This window comes from Odocoileus virginianus, chromosome 9 (assembly GCF_023699985.2).
Source record: "Odocoileus virginianus isolate 20LAN1187 ecotype Illinois chromosome 9, Ovbor_1.2, whole genome shotgun sequence".
NCBI classification, from domain to species: domain Eukaryota; kingdom Metazoa; phylum Chordata; class Mammalia; order Artiodactyla; family Cervidae; genus Odocoileus; species Odocoileus virginianus.
In genome coordinates this window covers 22,868,680-22,891,079 of record NC_069682.1, presented here as the reverse complement: position 1 = coordinate 22,891,079, position 22,400 = coordinate 22,868,680, and the positions used below count along the sequence as shown (strand labels likewise).

The 22,400-nt window shown below is 43.1% G+C and overlaps 1 protein-coding gene across 17 annotated transcripts in view; it reads right to left on the bottom strand.

Annotated features, from left to right (window-relative positions):
- The window catches only part of KIAA1217 (KIAA1217 ortholog), a 521,587-nt gene that overhangs the window by 127,115 nt on the left and 372,072 nt on the right, over positions 1-22,400 (bottom strand). Inside the window, exon 1 of one of the 17 annotated variants that reach the window (XM_070472066.1) lies at positions 7,720-7,821. The exons of the other annotated variants lie outside the window; for them this stretch is intronic. The gene's annotated coding sequence lies outside the window, so the exon portion shown is untranslated. Of the gene's footprint in view, positions 1-7,719; positions 7,822-22,400 lie in introns of those variants that run through there. 17 annotated transcript variants of the gene reach the window in all.

Genomic DNA, 22,400 nt, shown 5'->3' with positions numbered 1-22,400 from the left:
GTGGCTTCTCTCGTTTCAGAGCACAGGCTCTGAGCACATGGTCTTCAGTAATTAAAGCACATGAGCTTAGCTGTTCCCTGGCATGTGGGATCTTCCCAGACCAGGAATGGAACCTGTGTACCTGGCATTGGCAGGTGGATTCTTCTCCACTGTACTAGCAGGGAAGTGCAGGAATTTTTTTTTTTTTTTAATAAAATAGAAGCTTCATGAGACTAGGTATTTTTTAAAAAATAATTCCTCTGGTCTCCTTTTTATTTGTTTACTTATTGGCCATTCTGCACAACTTACAAGATCCTAGCTCCCTGACCAGGGATTGAACCTGCATCCTTGGCAATGTAAGTGCAGAATCCCAACCACTGGACCACCAGGGAAGTCCCACCAGGGATTTTTTTTTTTTAATTGCATTTTTAAAAACAGGTTTTGGGGTTTTTTTGGTCAAGCTGGGCAGCATGTGGGATGTTAGTTCCCCAACCAGGGATTGAACCTGGGCCCCCTGCATTGGAAGCACAGAACCTTAACCACTGGACCACCTGGGAAGTCCCAGGGATTCTTTCTAAGATGTTTTTTTGTTGTTGTTGTTTGCCTTGGTATCCTTTGACTTGTGATACTACTTGTGATGTAGTAGGTTCTTAACACGTGTTTGTTGAATGAATGAATGGTTTATTAATATAGGTCATCCAAAAGGAATGTTCATTTTGGGATCTATTCCGGCTTTAAGAGCTTTTGCAACATGATGTAGGAATCTCATTCCTGATTTGGACACACACGAGACCCACATTCTGAAGTGTCCATCTCCTTGATCAGAGTAGTCCTTTCATACAAGCATAAGCAGCTCACTCTCTCTTCTCTATCACTGTTTTGATCCTCAGCTTCTTCAAGGAGTTAGTTTTCCAGAACTTCCACACTGCTACACATTTTGCAGAGTACAGAAAAAACCCTTTCAAGCCTGTCTGACCATAGATTGTGCAATGTTTCTGCCCCAAACAGGAGATGCGGTGACTCTCCATGTGATTGCTAATGTCATATCCGAAGGCCAGAACCACGTTTGAGGTCTGGGCCGCAACCATGCCTGGGCGGGGCCCCTGTTCAAGGACCACTCGTGGCCTTCCTACAGTCAGATATCACGGCCTCATTCCCCCCAGAAGGGCCTGGTTTTCATTCCCACACGTGCATTCTGTACGTGTGTGTGCTTGAAATAGAATTTGTAGGCTGCTCTGAGGGAAGGAAAAAAAAAATTGGGCCTGAACTATGGTTACCTCAGGGTCTGGCTAGTGCGGCTGCCAGCTGGGTACACAAGTCCAGTTACAGATCATGAAAATCCAGAGAAGATGGAAAAGATGCCTTTATGAACAGAGGAGAGCAGTCTTTTTACACTTGGTTCAGCCTGCCTTCTCAGTTCACGAAAGGTATTTAGAAACGCTTAAACTCAGAAGGAACTCTCTTAATCTATGGTGGCATTTTGTTGGCACGGTGGTGGGATTCAGCATGCCCTGGCATTCTGCCCTCACTCTGAGCGAGGGCTGGCTGCTCCAGATTTAGAGGAAGTCTGAAGGACTTTGGATGAGAAGTTCCCTTTTTATGAAGAAGGAAAGAGGACCAGGGAAATTATTTATTTATAGGATGTCTGCTCTGTGTCAGAAACAGTACCCATGTAATTTCACAGAATCAGCATCTCTGAAGAGATTGGGGTGATGCCCCCATTTCTCAGAAAGGGAGAAGGAAGTTCGGAAGGTCCAGGTAGCTCGCCTCAAGTTACAGGTAGTAAAATGGCTTAACTAACTTATATATCCCATTTGATCAAGCCACAAAAGCCACGATCTCTCCCTGGAAGCACACAGCCTCTGAATTTTGCATTAAGCTACATTCATCTCCTCCAACTGTCCTCTTGGACCATCATAGCTATCCTCACACTTTTAGCCCTACCATCTGCTGGAAGATGTGGAAGTATGATGGGGGCAGCTTGGAAGAAAGATTCCTGTCTTGAAATCAACCAAAGTAAATGATGACATGTGGTTAGAATTAATCCACGTGCTAGGGGGAGCGGAGGAAGGCCCAGAGCCCTGAAAGCAGGAGTGCTGAAAGGAACCCCACAGTATCTGCAGACCTTCTGAGAAACCTCAAGTGTTCTTCCATCTCAATGGCTCTGCAAAGGGAAAGCCCATTTGTCACCAACAGCTTTTGGTGACATGTTGTAAAAAATGAAATGCACTTGGCAGGTCATGTGGTATCACACACTGCTATAATCTTCTGAATCTCAGAGTCCATTCCAGAGTTTGGGATGGCTTCTAAAGTGTTCTTTATCTTCATATAGGATGTAAGGGTTTGCACTGTGTGACCTCACTATGAACTGAAGATTTGTGTTCCTCCAAAATGCATGTTAAAACCTTAATTCTTACTGTAGTGGTATGTGGAGGTGGTGCCTCTGGGAGGTGATTAGATCATGAGGGTGCCCCCCCCCCATGGGAAGAGCACCCCATCATGGGAATAGCACCCTTAGAAGAAGAGACATGGGAGAGCTTCTTTTCTATCTCTGCTCTCTGGTTTGTGGGGATACAGTGTGATAGCAATCTGCAAACCAGGAAGTGGGTCCTCCCCAGTCACTGACCTTGAACTTTCCAGTCTCTGCAACAGTGGAAAATACATTGCTGTTTAAGATACTCTGTCTTTGGTAATTTCTCACAGCACCCCAACCTCCTCTTCTTGCCCATTAACCCCAAATCATGCTACATTCCTAGGGCATCACAGTTGTGCTGGAAATTCTGCCGGTCTCTGACTTTATCAAGCACGCCCACTCTCCACACCGGGCTGTCCGCTTGGAGTTCTTTCTCACCGCTTCTTTGCTTGGCACACACTCTACCTCTGAACCACTTTCCCAAACACTCCTCCAACACTTTTCCATTAACTATTTAAGAATTTTTCTCAAATACATCTTACTGAAATTGCAAGCATGGCTTTTAATTCTGCATTACAATTAGCTGTATTCATCAGAGGGTAATATATAGTAAAATATTAGGTGTAGAGTAGCTGCTCAAACATCTTTTAGTTGAAATGAATTGAATTCTCCCTGTAATGTGGACAACTTAATCTGATGTGTGCCTGCCTTCTGGAATGCCTTCTACAATTTCCCCTAAATAGCATTTTTCACAGCCAGATGATGGTGACAATTCCAAATGACCTAAATTCCTCAGTTTCTCCAAATTCAATTTAAGACTAAGCAAATCAATATGTGCACTGTAACTATGGCAAACGGCTAATGCCTTAAAAATAAAAAGAGCTGTTAAGAGTACTTTCTGATGGAAAACTAACAGTTTTCAGTTTAATAAGAAAAAATATGATTATTAAAATAAAGATAGCCTCATGAAATTAACAAAAAAAAATTTTATTTTGGCTACTTTGGGTCTTAGCTGCATCAAGTGGGATCTTTGCTGCAGGCAGCCTCTCTAGCTGCTGCACTTGGGCTCAGCAGTTGCAGCACGCAGGCTTAGCTGCCCTGACGCATGTGGGATCTTAGTTCTCCGACCAGGTTTCAAACCTGTGTCTCCTGCATTGCAAGGAGGATACTTAACCACTGGGCCACCAGGGAAGTCCCAGCAAAGGTTTTCACAATACAATAAATAGTGCTGACAGGAGATGAGGAAGTGAGTTTTCTCACATACCAATGTTGGGAAAGTAAGTTGATGCTACTTCTCCAAAGAGCTATTTGTCAGTACGCATCAAGAGCCCCCCAAATATACATATGGTTTGAGCCACTTCTACACATTATGCACAAAGATGTATTTACCAAGATGCTTAATAAAGCACTGTTTATAAGAATAACAGGAGATGGGGAGGGGGGAGTGGATTCCAACATTAGAGGATTCAGGATTCACTTAATAAGTCAATTCATCTATGAAACATCCACTCACTGTAACACTGCTGCTGCTAAGTCACTTCAGTCATGTCCGATTCTGTGAGACCCCATAGACGGCAGCCCACCAGGCTCCCCCGTCCCTGGGATTCTCCAGGCAAGAACACTGGAGTGGGTTGCCATTTCCTTCTCCAATCCATGAAAGTGAAAAATCAAAGTGAAGTTGCTCAGTCGTGTCCGACTCTTAGCGACCCCATGGACTGCAGCCCACCAGGCTCCTCCGTCCATGGGATTTTCCAGGCAAGAGTACTGGAGTGGGGTGCCATTGCCTTCTCCACACTGCAACACTACACTGTTATTAAAAGGAATTCTAAATGAAAATGGCAATGAGAAATAAAGTTGTATTTTGTTAAGTGGCAAAGTATATTATGAAACAGAAAGGAACCAGATTTTTAAAAAATCAGTTAATCACCTTAATGGCAGTGATGGACCCAAGTCTTGTGGGGCCTGAAGTTTATGACAATTTTGACTCCTTAAGAATAAGACTACAAAGTTAAAAACAAAAACTTCAGTATGAAAGTAAATTATTGATTTATATCGGTCTGAACCTTGGTTTCCCCAGGTTCATAGTTAAGTTTACCTATTTGATGAATGTCCAGAGAGGTTGTCTTCGGGTGGTTAAGTTCATGGGTGATGTCCTCTTCATCAAGATTTTCTATATTTTTTACATTTTCTCAATTAGTATGCTTTGATTTGATCATCTTAAAAAGTAACTACCACAGATCTAAACAGACTGGCCAATTAGGGTTCCTACTCAGTTAATTGGGTAATTTTTCAAGACAGAAGAGATGGGCCACAGGAGGGGAACATATTAAACTTTCAGTGGAGCTGGCAGAATGTAAATTGGTATCTGAAATGGGGCAGACATTGGTATTTAAAATAAGTGAAAGATTCCAGTGGCTAATATCGTGGCATATCCTTAAGAGACTGAATTTAAGAGTCCTCTGACTTAAAAACAGAAGTGAAGGGGACTTTCCTGGCAGTACAGTGGTTAAGGCTCCATGCTTGCACTGCAGGAAGCACGGGTTCTATCCCTGGTTGGGGAATAAGATCCCACATGCTGCAAAGTATGGCCAAAAACTTAAAAAAAAAAAAAAAATCAGTTATCAAGAAAAAAAGAAAGGAAATAAAAAGAACAACAAGAAGTGTAATGCACTGAAATGTAGCTTGGAGGGACCTGCAGAAATGACTTCATTCATTCACGAGACCAGCCCCTATACTATGCCGGCACCATGCCAGGACGGGGACGTACGACGGTAAACCACGGGTCACACCCTGTGTTCTGACCCACACAGTGGTTCCATAAAATGACCCTGTTATTTAGACCTTGACAATTCAGATCTGACACCAGCTGACAGTTTGTTTCAGACACAGCAGCAATTTGAAGACCAGGCCGCATATGTTCCTTGAAAAACGCTAGCATGCCCCCTGATGTCAGAAACGTTTCACATCCTGAGAGGACGCATGCTGCCACACCTCTTCCTAGGGAAGAGCTTTTCAAGTAGGGGACAAAGCAAGATGGCAAGCATTGTCTTACAAAGAAGAGAATGATAATAGAAAATTTATTCTCCACGTTAAGTCTGGATGCTCCTTTTTTCTGGAATAACTACTCTTAGATTTTACTTTGATTTAGGTAAAGACCAAATCTTTGCTGCGGTATTTTAGGTGGATGACATCAATCAGATATTTTCTTATGTCTTTCAGACATGTGATATTTAAAGCCAAGGCAAGACTCCATTAAGTCTTTTAACTGATTTATCTTCTACTAGTTATAACTAGGCAACTACGGGAGACCCTCTGGAGAGTCTTAATGAGGGACTGAAAAATTGCTACAGCAATTTTAAGAGAAATTCTAATTTAGATTGTGCTTTACAGAGTCATGGGGCTTCCCTTGTGGCTCAGCTGGTAAAGAATCCGCCTGCAATGCAGGAGACCTGGGTTTGATCCCTGGGTTGGGAAGATCCCCTGGAAAAGGGAAAGGCTATCCACCCTAGTATTGTGGCCTGGAGAATTCCATGAACTGAATAGTCCATGAGGTTGCAAAGAGTCAGACACAACTGAGCGACTTTCACTTACAGAGTCATAATTGTGGAGCAACCCATGTATAAAAGTTAAATATTGTAGGGAATTTCCTGGTGGTCCAGTGGTTAAGAATCCACCTTCCAGGGAAGGGGACCTGGGTTTGATCCCTGTTCTTGGGCTTCCCTGGTGGCTCAGAGGTTAAAGCGTCTGCCTGAAATGCAGGAGACCCGGGTTCAATCCCTCAGTCGGGAAGATCCCCTGGAGAAGGAAATGGCAACCCACTCCAGTATTCTTGCCTGGAGAATCCCATGGAGGGAGGACCCTGGTAAGCTACAGTCCATGGGGTGGCCAACAGTCAGACACGACTGAACGACTTCACTCAGTCACTGGGAACCAAGATCCAGAAACGAAGCCCATATGCCGCAACTAGACTACACACCATGACTAGGGAGAAGCTGCAGACCTCAAATCAAAGATCCCGAGGCAGTCAGGGTAATACATACACATATACTGTATGTACTATATATGTATGTATACATATACAGTATACGTATAAAAGGACAACAATCAGGGCCCCAGAAAAAAATTAATTGGCCTTTTAGGGATATGAAAAGCGCAACTTCATAGAATTGCCAAAGAATGTTTACAAAGTATTAGAAAGACTTCGCTACAAATCAAATGTATATACCCATCCCTACTAGGAGATTTAAACATTGTGCATGGTTCTCAATCATACTGATTAGCAGATTTAAGCCCAGAGATTATGGACATTAGTGAGAAACCATCTGAGTTAACTGGAAATCTATTTTCTTCTACGTTAAAGTAGTAGTGTTTTACATAATAATAACCAGTAATTATTTTGGATGAATGAATATATCTTTAGAAAACTTTTCAGTATGAAATGATAGTTTTTATAGAAGTTACCTGTAGATCTATGAATTTTATTATTCATAATTTATTTTCTACTACTATGTGAAAATTAGCCTACTTGAAAAGATACCACCTGTCTGGTCCCCGAGTTGGGAGGAAAAGGCTTTGGGAGGTGTGACGGGCCGAACTTCTTTTCCCCTCTGGCCAGCAAACATCAGGATCATCAACAGTTCCCAGAGGAAACTTTCGGGGTAAATGGGAACATTGCTGCTTCTTTACACTTTCACAGCCAAAGTCAGGTGAGTGACAAAACACTACTATCATCCTGTGATGACTAATGCTGTAAACAAACGCCAGTAGGCCCATAGCCGTGACTCCATTTCATTGGACAGACTTCCTACGTTTCAAATTCACGTTGTTTCTAAAAACTGGACTATAATTGCTTTACAAAAATGTGGTGTTAGTTTCTGCTGTACAACAAAGTCAGTCGGCTCCCTCCCTCGAAGGCATCACTCCCACCACCACCCCCATCCCACCCCTCTAGGTCATCACGGAACACTCAGCTGAGTTTCCGGTACTTTGTAGAAGGTTTCCCACTAGCCACTGATCAACTTCATGTTTTAAAAGCAAGAAGTGGAAATGCTTGGACTCCAAAGAGCCTTTGGTGCCGCCTCTTCCTACATCTTTCCCTTCCCCACCCTCGTTTCTGGACTCCACATCCTAGTTTCCTTCTGAGGCCCAGCCTTCCGCCAGGGTCCCTGTCCCCAGTAATTCTAGTCTGTCTGTCTCTTCACTCTGAGGGGACTCATCCACTTTTCCAGCACCTCATGGAAATACATGGGGGATAAAAACCCATCCTTTTGCAAATGGCTGGCCTTTGCCACCCTCAGGCCTGGGGGTGCACACACACGTAATAAGACCTGAAATCGGGGAGCGCTTCGGTCAGTCGGAGGGTGATGTTCTGAGCACAGGCAGCCACTGACAAATATTCGGGAACACTCACATCCCCCTCCTGGCTCTTCTGCCCCCAGGTCTGTGGAGAAGGCAGAGCAGCTGCAAGCGTGACGGACAGGGAGGGTGCGGCACGCGCCAAGCGGCTGGCCCTCCTCGGGGCTCTTTTTTTCAGCTTCTTTCTGGGTGCCTGAGGGGGAGGCTCAGAATGTTTTGTGCTGAGTGGTGAGAAAGAGGGTGTGGGCCGTTCAGGGAATTCACATTTCACTGGCCTTCATTTCAATGCTTTTAAAAAAGACTTGCTCCATCACGTGAGAAACATAAAGGAACTAACCCATGCCAGCTCGCAGAGGAATCGTCAGTCTCTCTCAATGCCAGTGATTTGATTTTTTTTTTTTAATTGAAGTACAGTTGATTTATAACGCTGTGTTAATTTCTGCAGTACAGCCGCAAAGTGGCTCAGTTATACATATCTGATGGAAGGGCGGGGCTTCTGCGTGTAAAGTCCTGATGGAGTAAGGGGCTGGAGAAGAAGGTGACAAAGAGGCTTGTCCCGGGGGGCTACACTCCGGAGCCACTCCCCACCCCCAACATCGGCGTGTGCACCCCCAAGCGCTGAGGGTGGGGACCAAGGCTCTGCCGTCTGCAGGGAGTGTGTAGGGAGCTTGTGTCGGCAGGTGAGCATCACTTACAAGTGAAATGTGAAAGCAGCTGGTGGGAGAGGGGACCTCCCTGACGGCCCAGGGGTTGAGACTCCATGCTTTCAATGCACGGAGTACAGGTTTGATCCCTGGTCAGGAACACAAGATCCCGCATGCCCGTGGTGCGGCCAAAAAAAAAAAAACAGAGAGAGAAAGACGGAGGGAGAATCAGAAAGAAGCTGGGCTGCTGCAGGTTGAGGGTGAGGCAGAGCTCCTCCACCTCATGATCAAGCAGAGAACTCTGAGAATTTCAAAAATAATAAAATCAAATCTGCCTTGAGAGGTTGTTACGAAGGTACGCTGGTCAAAGCATGAGGCTAGAACATACTCCACCTAATAGGGGTCAGCCGGATTTCCAGCTTTAAAAACATTTAGACATTTGGGGTAGGAGGCTCTGTGTTCTTGCCCCGGGCAGGCTCCTGTGTGACACAGAAGTATGAGGGATGTTTCCCAAACATGGGCTAGGAATAGCATCCTCTACTGACAGCTGACTTTATGTCTATTTTTTGAGTGGTCCTCACACATGTGGGTACCTGAAGGTCCTCTACTTCTCCAGAGATTTACTCATTTTATTTTTGGTTGAATGTTGGCAGGAAAGTTGAGTCACGCTGAGCTGTTTTTCGTGTCTCCACGGTGTACACATGGGTGGACTGCTTTGGTGACAATTTCAGCTTCACATTTTTACCATGATGATTATGCACTAATTGTTCTGCTATTTGTTCACTATCGGATTCTTCTGAGATTTTTAACAGGCTTTCCCAGGCTGCTGTACATGTCCCCTCCACCATAAGCGGCCCCAGCTGCCCTGTGGACTCTCCCAGACAAATCCGGCGGGACTCCAGCCTGGAGTGGGCAAGTGATGGAGCGCGAGGTGGGTGAGGCTCTTCCTGCTCCTGCCCACCCGCTTCCACTCCCTGTCCTGCTCCTCCCATGTCCTCAGGCCCATGCCAGAGGGTGTGACTCTTCTGGAAGCCTCTTTGGGGTCTCCTGTCTTTGGCCCTCTCCACATCCTGCCCCAATGGAGAGATCTGAAATGTCCTTTTCAGCCCTGCCTGGAGGAATAAAGGGGGTCTCAAGAGACAGCACTGTGGAAAGTGTCCCCATTTCTCTAAGCCCCAGATGGGTGCTCAGGATTGTAGTCATGTGTGTGAGGGTGTGTGAGTCAGAGAGGACAGAGAATGGGGTGAAGATGGATCTGGCGGTCAAGTACGCCAAGCTGGGTTGAAAAATGAAAGTGCCATTGAAAAATGGCACTCGTCCTGGCTGGAAGGCGCTTTACAAAGCTTTGTAAATCTCTGTAAGAGCTTTTTTTTTTTTCTTGCTTGCTCTTTTTCTTCCTTCCTTCCTTCCTTCCTTCTTTCCTCTCTCCCTCCTTCTCCTCTTTCTTTCATGCCAGGTCTTAGTTGCAGCTTTGAGCTGTGGAATATGTGATCTAGTACCCTAACCAGGGATCAAACCCAGGGTACCTGCGCTGGGAGTGTGGAGGCTCAGCCCCAGGGAAGTCCCATAAGAGGTATTCTTATAATAATACGTTGGTTCTTGCTTTACAAGCAAGTGGGAAAGGAGAGAGATACAGCCAGTGGAACTCCAGGTACAAGAGGGTTAGGAGATGGGGCCACGGTCTCTCTCCGACACCTGGCCTCCAGCCCGCAGGGGCTCTAAGGAGGGGCTGGCCCTGAGCGCTGGGTCCCAGGACGTGACTCTCCAGGGCTGGGCTTGATGAGCTGAGCTTTCCAGTCTGTCCTCAAAAGACCCCGAGGGACTTTATTGTACCTTTACCTTCTGTTGTCCCCTGGTCCTTTCGAAGGGCATTTCAGAGATGTGACACATGGCTACTTCCTCCTCCTCCCCTTTTCCCCTTTGAAGTTTCGGCGCTGCCTTTTGAAAGCAGCTTCTGTCCTCCAGCACACGAGCACAATCAAGAACAGATGTCCGAGGGTGGTAAAAGCAGCCTGGGAGCAGTGGGTGGGGAGGGACGTGATGACAAAGTGGCCTGCTAAGATCTGTATCCCCAGTCTCCCCATCACTGCGGGCAAAACGCAACCCCTGCTTCCAGATCAAGCAGATCTGGTGATCCCCAATCACCTTTCTCCTTGCTTTCAGAGGCAAGAGCCCCTCCTCCCCACCCCTAAATGCCTCAAGATCAAAATGACAATTGTTGTTATTCTTTTCCTATTTTTTTGGCTGCGTCATGTGGCATGTGGGGTCTTAGTTCCCTGACGAGGGACCAAACCTGTGGCCCCTGCAGTGGAAGTGAGAAGTCCTAACCACCAAACCACCAGGAAAGTCCCATCATTTGTGCTCCTACTGTAATCCCTGGGAATGGCAATACGCCCACAACACTTCTACCTGCTTTAATAGCTAAAGAATTTATCAAGCAAAGCTGTCTTGGGCTGCCCCATCACAACACACATTGGACATGCAGAGTCCCTCCCCTGGGCTGGAGGTAACCTGGAGAAACAAGACCCAACCCCAATTGCTACCGTGTCCAAGCATCTGTGCATTCTCTCAGCTTTATCTTCTATAATAGCAATTCAACTGATACATAAACATCATGCTTTAAAACAAGCATACCAGAAGGGAGAAACACAGAGTATGTTCTCTTTCCATAGGACAAGTACTTCAACCTACACAGCATGCTTACGCTGGCTAAAACAACTAAAAGCAAAGGCAGACTCAATTGTTATTTTGATCCTGAAATGAAAGCTCTAGGGAGAAATGTTTATGAAACTTGGGGCGGTTTCAGATTGAGAGCAGCAGCACTGCATTCACTTCAGCAGAATCAGTACCGTGACAGACAGATCTCTCTCCTTCTAGAAGTATTTATTGAGTACCTGCATGTGCTGGCCAGCCTTCTATACTGGGGGTACAGCGGTAAGCTCAGAGGTCTGTTTCCACTGATGTACATAGACAATAAGGTCATAGAGGAGAGTGGAGATTGTGCCAAACAACAGGGAGTAAAACAAAACAGGGTGTGGGGGGCAGATAGCAGTGGGGTGGGAGCGGCTGGATTGCTATTTTATTCCCAGTAGTTGGATGTCCTGCTGATAAGGTATTTGAAAGAAGGGTGGGAGCCAGGCTTACAGATATTAGGGTGAAGAAATCTGGGAGAAGAACAGTCCAGACAGAGAGAGGAGTCTTGGGTCAGGAGCATGCCTGGGGCATGCAAAGGACTAGCATTTGGAAGACAGAGAGATGGCAAATGGATGGAGATGAGATCAGGAAGGGAGCAAGTGGTCAGACCGTGTAGACTGTTTACTCTCCATGAGCTGGGGAAACAACAGAGGGTTGTGTGCAGAGGTGAGACAAGGTGAGATTTATTTACCAGGGCTGCTTTTTTAAGCACTGACTACATGGGACAAAGATTAACATCAGAAGACCACAAGAACATAAGGCAATAATCCAGGGGACAGGTTATGGTGGTTTGGACCTAAGCAGAGGATCAGAGGTGTACGAAGTGGTCAGATTTCTGCATAGAGTCTGACAGCACAGTGAAGTGATTTCCTGAAAGACTCGACATGGGATGAGATTTTTAAAAGAAGAGTCAAGGAGAATGGCAGGGTTTGGGAGTGAGCAGCTGGTAGGAGAGGGCTGCAATGTACTGATGTTGGAAGAAGTAGGTTTGGTTGGGGGAATTAGAAGTTTATTTCTAGACTTGTTAAGGGTGAGATGTCAAGAGTGTGCATGCTCAGTTGCTCAGTCCCGTCTGACTCTGTGACTTCATGGACTGTAGCCCTGCAGGCTCCTCTGTCTATGTGATTTTCCAGGCAGCAATACTGGAGTGGGTTGTAATTTCCTTCTCCAGGGGATCTTCTTGACCCAGGGATCAAACCCACGTCTGTTGTATTGGTAGGTGGATTCTTTACCACTGAGCCACCTGAGAAATCTGAGGTATCAAATAGGTGATATGAAATACATATCTGGGGACTTCAGGAGAGAGGTCTGGGCCAGAGGGGTCATCATCATGGTTATGCACAGAGTGTTTGTATCCCCTTCCAAATTCATATGTTGAAGTCCCAACTCTCTACATGACAGTATTTGGAGGTGGGGACTGTGAGAGGTGATTGTTTGGATAAGGGGGTAAGGGTGGGGCTCTCATGATGGGATTAGTGCCCTTATAAAAAGAGACACCAGACAGCTTGCTTTCTTCCTTTCTCCATGCAGATGACCAGGGAAAGGCATCTGCAAGCCAAGAAGAGAGGCTCAGCAGAACCTGATCATGCTGGCCCCCTGGTCTTGGACTTCCAAGCCTCCAGAATTGTGAAGAAATACATTTCCATTGTTTAAGCCACCAAGTCTACAGTATTTTGTCATGACAGCCTGAGCTGACTAGGACAATCAAACAGGTGACACGGGGCACCAGGAGACTCCATCAGACCACTGAGGCTAGCGTTTAAGGGTGAGAAACTGAGAAGGAATCAACAAAGAAGGTCTAAGAGGAGTGGCTGGTGATAATGAAAGACGGCTGGGAGTGAGAGGTGTCCAGGAAGCCAGGAGAAGCTCACGTATTAAGGATAGGAAGTCCCAGCCTGCTGAATGCTGACAAATCAAATGAGAAAGGGCTGATGAACACAGGGTGGTCGCTGGAGACCTTGACCACAGCTGCCTGTATGGAACAGTGAAGTTTGGAATGGACAGGTTCAAGAGAAACCACAGGAGAGGAACTGGAGACAGTGCTAACAGAGAACTTTCTAGCCATTCTGTCAGATAGCTGGAAGGGGATATTGTAAAAAAAAAAAAAAAAAAAAAATGGGAGCGCTCAAGCTAAAGCGTTGGGTAATCCAGTCTCAAAATAGTCTCAAAGGATTGCGGAAGACTGGCAGGCAAGTCAGATGAGACACGGCTCAAATGCCATCAGTAATACGAGACATATTTTTTAGAAGATTTCAGAGTTTTGTTTTCGACCAAAACATTTTTGTGGTATTGTTACAATCTTAATGGAAAATTATAACAAACGTAAAAAATTGCAGTGGATCTTTTCTTTCAGAATTCTGCAGACACAAACAACTTTTGGTCACAGTGGTATCTGGCAATCTAGCTAGACCTTGTTTCTACACAGATATCTAATCTACCCTTGGCGGTGACTTTCTTGTTTATAAGTCATGTTCTGTGCATGGGTTGGATGTTACCTCCGTGATCTCTGTGGTATGCTTGGCCAGAAGCAAAAGCATCAATTTCCATTAGCAACTTCCTACTGATAGTATCTAGTCTCCAAATTCTAAAGAGAAACTAAAAATATTCAGTGTTCCCAGCTAGACTCAAGGAAACACCCTAGTGTCTGTTTAGATGTGAGATGTGATGCAAATGGAAAAATAATCACATTGGAGTTTTCATTTTCCATTGTTTTCTTTCTCTCTGCCCGAATAAGCTTGCCTAAGATTACTAAGCGATGCTTGCAAATATGATGGAAAACGCTGTCCCAATTTAAGAAAATCATATTTGTGTGTATGTGTATATATTTGGAGATGTGTGTGTATTATATATATACACACATGTATGCATATACACACAATTTCTCATAATAAATAGTCGAGTAAATTATACAGATGATGAAAGAATTCACCAAGCATACCCTTTTAGTAATTAGTATTCAAATGCACTTAAAATCACAATTATAAATTATTTAACCAAGAGTCTTGGGAATATAAGTGAAATAAAGGAGGTAAACGAATCAATTTAAAGCTAAAAGATAGGGCCTCCCCTGCTGGCTCGGTAAATAATCCATCTGCCAATGCAAGAGACTCAGGTTTGATCCCTGGGCAGGGAAGATCCTATATGCTGCAGGGCAAGTAAGCCCATGCGCCACAACTCCTAAACCTAGGTGTCACAAGAACGGAGGCCCATGTGCCCTAGAGTCTGTGCTCTACAACAAGAAAAGCCACCACAATGAGAAGCCTGCACCCACACTAGAGAGCAGCCCCCACTGGCTGCAACTAGAGAAAAGCCCGCCCAGCAGTGAAGACCCAGCACAGCCAAATAAAAAATAAAAACTTTTTAAAAAGCTAAAAGGTAGATTCAGTAACAATTCAGAAAAAACAAAAAAAAATGGTCTTGTATGCTTTCCTTACTTTCCAAAATACTTGTCATTTATTCTATTCAGTCTCCTTGAGAGTTAGGCTGACCTCTTTGCATCCTTCTGAATACTTTGCATTCAGTAGGTACTCAGTAGTACACAGCAGGAAACTTTAAAAATGTCTTCATTTAACTAGAAAAAATATTGATCAATTTGAGAGCAGCTGCTTTCTCAGGAACAGGTTTATTGAAGTGTGGCTTACTTGACTACATCAGGTGGAATTTCAGCCTTAATTTGACCTGACACATTCATCTGGCTGATACCCTTTACTGACTTCAGTTCTATTGATACTTTTTTCAATAGAGGGTCCCTCCCTTAAATAGCAAATTTTATAAAAAGAGTTTCGTAATGAGTCTTGTATGTGCCAGAAGGCATTTAGAATACCTCATTCACAAAAGGGAAAAAGAAAACAAGCTCAAAAGACTTGGAGAAGCAGATAATTTCAGTACTTTGGGGAAAAAAGTTACAATTTGCCAATAAAGAATGGAAGGAAGAGAAAGGCTTTTAGGCTGAGAAACAAAATTCAGGGTTATTTCGTTTCTACTTCTTATGCCAAATCTGCTGTTTGGTCAAATCATTTAATTCTTTTAACTTGCTCATCTGAAAGTTCCATAAACCTGCAATTCCTCAAATACTACCCAATACTTTTGGCTGTTTGGGGACATAAGTGATAGAGAACATCTCCAAACTTTAAAATCAAAGTTCCTTTTCCAACATGGAGGTATACAAAAATAAAACTGTACATTGTTACCGTTAACAAAGACCCAAGGGATCTGCCGATGTGGCTCCAACCAAACTCTGCCATTAAAGTATTGCCTGATCTGAAAGTTAACTAATTTTCTTTTTTTCGAAACAACTTTAGGGCATTACCTGGTGGTCCAGTGGATAAGACTCTGTGATTTCACTGCTGAGGGCACAGGTTTGATCCCTGGTGGGGGAAACTTGCCCCAAAGCAGTGCAGTGCGGCTGAAAATCCCCAACAAACAGAGCTCCCCCATCCCAGTTTTATGAGAGAAAATAACATACAGTAAATCGTACATATTTAAAATGTACAGACTCCCTGGTGGTACAGTGGATAAGAATCCGCCTGCCCATACAGGGGACACAGGTTCGATCCTCGACCTGAGAAGATTCCACACGCCATGGCGCCATGAAGCCCTCAAGCCACAACTACTTAGGCTGCGCCCAGGGAGGGCCCTAGAACCACGACAAGCGAAGCCACCTCAATGAGGAGCCCACAGACCTGCGACTAGAGGGGAGCCCCCGGTCTCTGCACGAGAGAAAGCCCACACACAGTAACGAAGACCCAACACAACCGAAGATAAATAAATAAATTAAAAAATAAAATGCACAAAACGTGGTAAGTTCTGATACACGCCTGTATCCATGAAACATTCACCACAATGAGGATAACGAATATCTCGTTGCTGCCAGACGTTCCCTCATCCTCTCTGCGATGCTCATCATATACCAAACAACCAAGGATTTCACTGCAGCCATCTTGTGAGGATGGAACCCTTTCTTTACAGCTGTTTGTGCAAGAAAAGAAACGAGCCCCCCTGTTGATTGCTACTTCATGAAATCAAATAAACTAGTGCATGTAAAAATGCATTCAAATATAAACAACCACATCACCTACTACAGTTCATTAATATATTCAACACATATCTACTGAGCATCTAACTATATGTAGGTTCTATATTAAAGCTTGAAAACACACCTAACAAAATGAGACATCTGCTCTCTCGTATCCTTTATGAGTCAGAGAGAGACAGGGGTGCCCCAGTAAACATACAAGCATATATTACATCAGGCAGTAACGATGAATGGTCCCCGAATTAAAATGGTTTGACTTATGTTTTTTGACTCTTTGATGATGCGCAAGTACTATTCGTTCAGTAGAAACCCAACTTCAAATTTTGAATTCTGATCTCTTCCTGGGCTAGTGATACACGGTAGACAATCTCCTGTGATGCTGCCAGTCAGCCATGTAACCACCAGGGTGAACAACCAAGACACTTAAAACTGTTCTGGACCCAGACAACCATTCTGTTTTTCACTTTCAGCACAGTATTCAATCAATTACATGAGATATTCAAACTGTATTATAAAACAGGCTTGCTGTTAAATGACTTTGCCCACCTGTAAGTGAATGCAAGTGTTCAGAGTATGTGTAAGGTAAGTTAGGCTCAGCTATAGTGTTCAGTAGGTTAGATGTGTTAAATGCATTTTCAATTTATGATACTTTAAAGTTATCATGGGTTTATCAGGACATAACCCCATCATAAGCCAAGGAAAATCTGTAGTCCACTGTAAGGAAATAAGGCAGGATATGGTAAACCTAACAACAAGGGAAATGATGTTTCAGAGAGGGTGAGCCCACTTCAGATAAGATGACATGTGAGTAAATACTGAATGAAGGGACTTCCCTGGCAGTTCAGTGATTAAGACTCCACCCTTCCACTGCAGGGAACACCTGTCTGATCCCTGGTCAGGGAGCTAAGATCCCTCATGCCATGCTTTGAGGCCAAAAAAAGAGAAAAAAGGTTGAATGAAGAAGCCACTCTTCTCACAGATGTCTAGGAGAAGAACACTTCAGAAAATATAAATATTGCTTGGGTAGGAATAAACTAGGCTGTTAAAGGAACTACCAAGAGGTCAGGAGCTGGAGCAGAGGGATGAGAGCAGGGTAGCAGAAGATGAGCCCTGATGGGGATAAACTTGAACTTATCCAGAGGGTGGGTGGCCTGGACTCTGAAGAGATGATGGTTATAGAGTACATGGAGCAGTGGAGTGATGTGATACAACTCAGGATGACCACTCACGCTGCTCTACGGAGATTGTTGGTGGCAAGAGGGAAAGCAGGAGAATCCGTTAGGAGGCCTCTGCAATAGTCCTAGCAATAGGTACTGGTGGAATAGGAGCAGAAGCAGTAAAAAGTGGTCAGGTTTTAGATATATTTTGAAGGTGGGCTGATTGCTCAGGATTTATTTGCCCACAGTGCTTTGAAGAAACACTTAATAATAATCCCAACTATATAGTAGTTACTATGGTTCAGGTATTATACTGAACATTTAACATAAACTAATTTACTCCTTACTACAACACTATGAAGGAGATCTACCTTTTATTTACAAAGACACTGACACACAGAATACTTGGGTAATTTGACCAACATCACATAGTGGTAGATGATGGAGCTGGGTTGTGATCCAGAGTAATCTGACTTGAGAGTCTGTGCTTCAACTATATGCTATCTGACTTCTCAAGGTTAATGGATAAGAGAATTAATAACTATGTTGATCCAGGTAAACCTTATGGAATCAAAAAATTGAGGAAAAAAATTTAATGGTCATTTATTGAAGACTCAGAGTCTCAAACAAAAATTTCAGAAATAACTTCTCTGTCTTTTGTGACAAAGAAGATAAATCAATTTTCTGTAGAGCCACTTTTTGTAGGTCCCCTCGACCAACGCTCCCTGGTCATTCTTCATGACTGTGGCCACGTGAACGGTGAGTCATGTTAAGACTACGCTGAAGGTGACCTTTGGGAAAAGTACTGACTCCAGAATAGGACTGGACATGAAGAATCAGAGCATCAGGGTCACTGTTGCCTGCTCTTTGGGGAATTCTTTCTGGTACTTTCCTTTTGTTCTTGCCTTACTAAAAGTATATTCATTTATCAAGGGCACCACATACACCCAGGGTTCCCCTTTTTAAAATCATCACTATAAATTTCTGGAAGATATTCTGCTTTTTATAACCACCTCTCTAGTGTCAATGTTGTTTTTTTTTTTTTTCCCTCAAATATCCTGAGAAATGGGTCAAGATTTAATAGATGAGAAAACTAAAGCCTCAGGAGGAGGCAAGGTTTGTCCAAGGTCTCCCAGTGGTTCTAGGACAAGAGCTGGGATCAGAATGCTCCTGATGTTTTTATAGATGGTGGTGAGCTCAGCCTGTGACAGGTGTGTTTCTGTTGTTTCATCAGATAAAACTGTTGTAGAGGGGCCAGCACACACATTCTGAAGTCTGTGCACAGAGAGGTGGGCGATCGTATATATTTTCAGAGTCTGGGGCTACATTTTGCTTAATGCTCTATTTGGGCTTACTTCAAGACTTCCTGCCAAGGCAGAAATCTGTACACATTAAGGAAAGTTGGATGGTTCAATAGTACACCTGATTATAATTCTAACTTCAGGAAGCAACACACTTCAAATCTTCTCCCAGTACATTCACCGGAGTCATCCGAAGTACAACAGATGAGGCATAAAATCTTTTATGAGCCAGTAAATAGAAGCTTCTGCTGAACAATGTTTCAAGTAAGATAAAAGTACTCCTTTTCAGTCCTATAAAATGGAGGGCTTTAGTCATTTATTCCAGGCAAAAAAAAAAACCCAGAAAAAGTTTGCTAGATCAGAGATGAATCTTCAAGGTTTCTTTTTTTCAGAGCTTTCAACAAACAGGGGAAACTCAGCCCTAACACCTCTTTCCTAACTATCCATTACCAACCTGTGTGTGTGTTTCTGTGTCATCCCCACAGGCTCCGTGAATGGGTGTGTGAAAAGGTATCTTAGAATACTTGAGCTTCAAGATCAATTTTAGCATCAGAAGAAACAGAAACAAGATTTACAAATGGGAAATTAACCAACAGTTAGATAGATTTGTGGTCTTCTTTGATCTTCAAAATATCGGCTTTTTCTCGTCCACACAGGACAAGATAAAAAAAACTGTATGCCTAATGCTCATAGCTTTATTGGGAAAACACTAAATTTGAAAGTTAACTGATGCTCTTTACTCCTGCAGATAACACAACTAGTTGAAGGATGGGTTCCTGTGATACCCAGCTTCACAAGGGCTGTTTAGTGTTGACAAAGAAAAAGGGAAGCTATGAAAGCTTTCTATTCTGCTATAAGTCGTGCCCATAGTTTGGGCAACGAAATGAATTGCAAAGAGTAGATGTGAAAGCTTTCTGTTTTGTCCATAGTTGAGGGATGATTCATATTTCAATCCATAAAACATAAAAACATTTCACCTTCAAAACAGTGTGAGCATTCTCCTTAGAAAAGTAATTTATTTCAATATTCATTATGCTCAGGAGGGCAGAATGGAGTTATAAAAATACAGACACATCAGAGAGCTCTGGGTTCAAATTCTGCCTCTTGGGACTTCCCTAGTAGTTCAGTGGTTAAGAGTCTGCCTTGCAATGCAGGGGACATGAGTTCAATCCCTGGTCAGGGAACTAAGATCTCACATGCCTCGGAGCAACTAACGCAGCACGTCACAACCAAAGAGTTCACACATCCCAACAAAAGATGCTGCAAAAAGATCCCACATGGTGCAAATAAGACCCGACGCAGCCAAATAAATACCATCTCCTCTTATTAAAAAAAATACTGCCTCTGTCACCTCCTGCCTTTGTCACCACCTTTAATAGATGTCATTGACCCCCATTTAGGGAGGCTGTTTCATCATCAGTGAGAAGGGGATAAAACTACCTTCTTTCAGAATGAATGACAGGAATTAGTAATGTTCGTAGGTTTCCAGACACAGAGCAGATACTCAGTAAGTGATTTTTGTATGAATTAAAATAGCATTGGTTGCTTTAGATGTCATTCTACTTTTTCATCATAAAGGAACATTAAATATTTGGTTTTCTGTTCTGAGACAACAGGAAGCTTTCTGAATGCTTTCACTCTGATCAGGTGCTCTGGTCTTACATTGTTTCTTGTTGGCATTTCTATTTTATTTTGATTTCAACTCCCGTAAAGAATTCATTAGAACTGATGCTTATTTACAATTTTCTGGAAAACATGACTACCAATTTATTTTTCTCACCATCACTTCACATATTTTGCTTCTTCCTCCTAGGTTTATTATACTTCTCAGTAAATTGTTTTTGCACTTTTTGATTTTGAAATAATTACAGATTCACAGAAAGTTAGAAAGAAATGCATAAGGAGGTCCCATGCCCCTGCTTCCAACAACAATGACATCTTACATAATCCAGTAAGAAAACCAGGCTATTGACATCAGAACCACCCATAAAGGTTACGCAGATTTACTTGTGTGTGTATGTGTGTGTGTGTGTGTGTGTGTAATTCTATGACATTGAACTGAAACTACTATCTAATCACAATACATAATTGTATCATCATAAGAAGTCTCCTTCATGCTACCTCTTTGTAGAAAGTCCCTTACCCCTGACAACTACTAATTTGTTCCCTATTTGTGTAATTTTAATAGCATTTTAAAATTGTTATTTATTTGGCTGCATTGGGTCTCCGTTGCAGTACATGGGCTCAGTTGCCCTGTGGCGTATTAGGTCTCAGTTCCCAGACCAGGGGTTGAACCCACGTGCCCTGCACTAAAAGGCGGATTCTTAACCACTGGACCACCAGGGAAGTCCCTTAATACTGTTTTCTATAAATGCAATCGTACCTTGAGAGAGTGGCGCCCCCTCCCCACTGTGCATGATTCCCTTCAGGGACATCCAAGTTGTCATGGCAGCAGTATTCCACGGCATGGAGGTACCACATTTTGCCTTCTGTTCACCCACTGAGGGACACTGGTGTGTTTCCAGCTTTTGATGTTACAAACAAAGCTGCTGTGAACATCCATGTACAAGTTTCTGGGTGTGTTCTCATTTTCCTGAGATAAATGCCAAAAAATGTCATTGCTTAGTCAGACTGTAAGTCTATTTCTAGTTTTAAAGGAAACTGTAAAACTCTTTTCCAGAGTGGCTGTATGGTTTTCTATTCCCACCAGCAATGTACAAGTGACCTGGTTCACTGCATCCTTGCTAACATTTGGTGTTATCATTAAAAATTTCAACCATCCTGATGTATGTGTAGCGATACCTCTGTACGATATTTAAATCTGCACTTACCCAAAAGCTAACGATGTACATATTTCTACGTCCTTATTTACTAGCTGTACATCCTTTTCTGTTGCAACATTCTTCCTGTATTTTGTCTATTTTCTAATTGGACTGTTTGATTTTTTTTTTTACTGCTGAGTTTTAGAGTTTATATATTTTATTTATTTATTTTAAAGACTTTTTTTTTTTTTTTTTGGATGTGGACCATTTTTAGTCTTTACTGAATTTGTTACAATATTGTTTCCGATATATGTTTTAGATTTCTGGCTCCAAGGCAGGTGGGATCTTAACACCCTGACCAGGTATCCAACCCACACTGGAAGGTAGTCTTAATCACCACCAGGGAAGTCTCTGAAAGTTCTTTATGTGTTTTAAATATTACTCATTGCCAGTTATATGACTGCAAATACTTTTCTTCCAGATTGTAGCTTACATTTTCACCTTCTTAACAGGGTCCATGTTTTTGGACCTATTTTTGGATGACGTCCATTTTATCAATTTTGCTTTTGATGTGCTTTTGGTGTCACGTCACTCTTCACAAAGCCCAAAGTCCTGGATCACATCTCTTATTTTTTTCCTAAAGGTTTTTATAGTTTCACATCTTCCATTAAAGTCCATGATCTATTTTGAGTAAACCTGTGTACAAGTGGGAGAATTACATTAAAGTTCTCATTTCTGCCTGCGGATGTCCAACTGGTCCAGTATCCCTTATTGAAAAAAGCTTTCTTTCATTGAATTACTTTTGCAATCTTTGTAAAAAAAATCAGATCAGCATAATTTTATGGGTGTATTTCTAGGTTCTCATTGATCTATGTGTTTATTCCTCTGCTAACACTGTACAGTTTTTAAATTTATTTGTATTCATTTGGCTGCACCAGGTCTTAGTTGTGGCATGCAGGATAGTCTTAGTTGTGGCATTCAGAATCTTTAGTCACAGCATAAGGGGTTTAGTTCCCCAATGAGGGACTGAACCCAGACGCCCTCCATTGGGAGCGTGGAG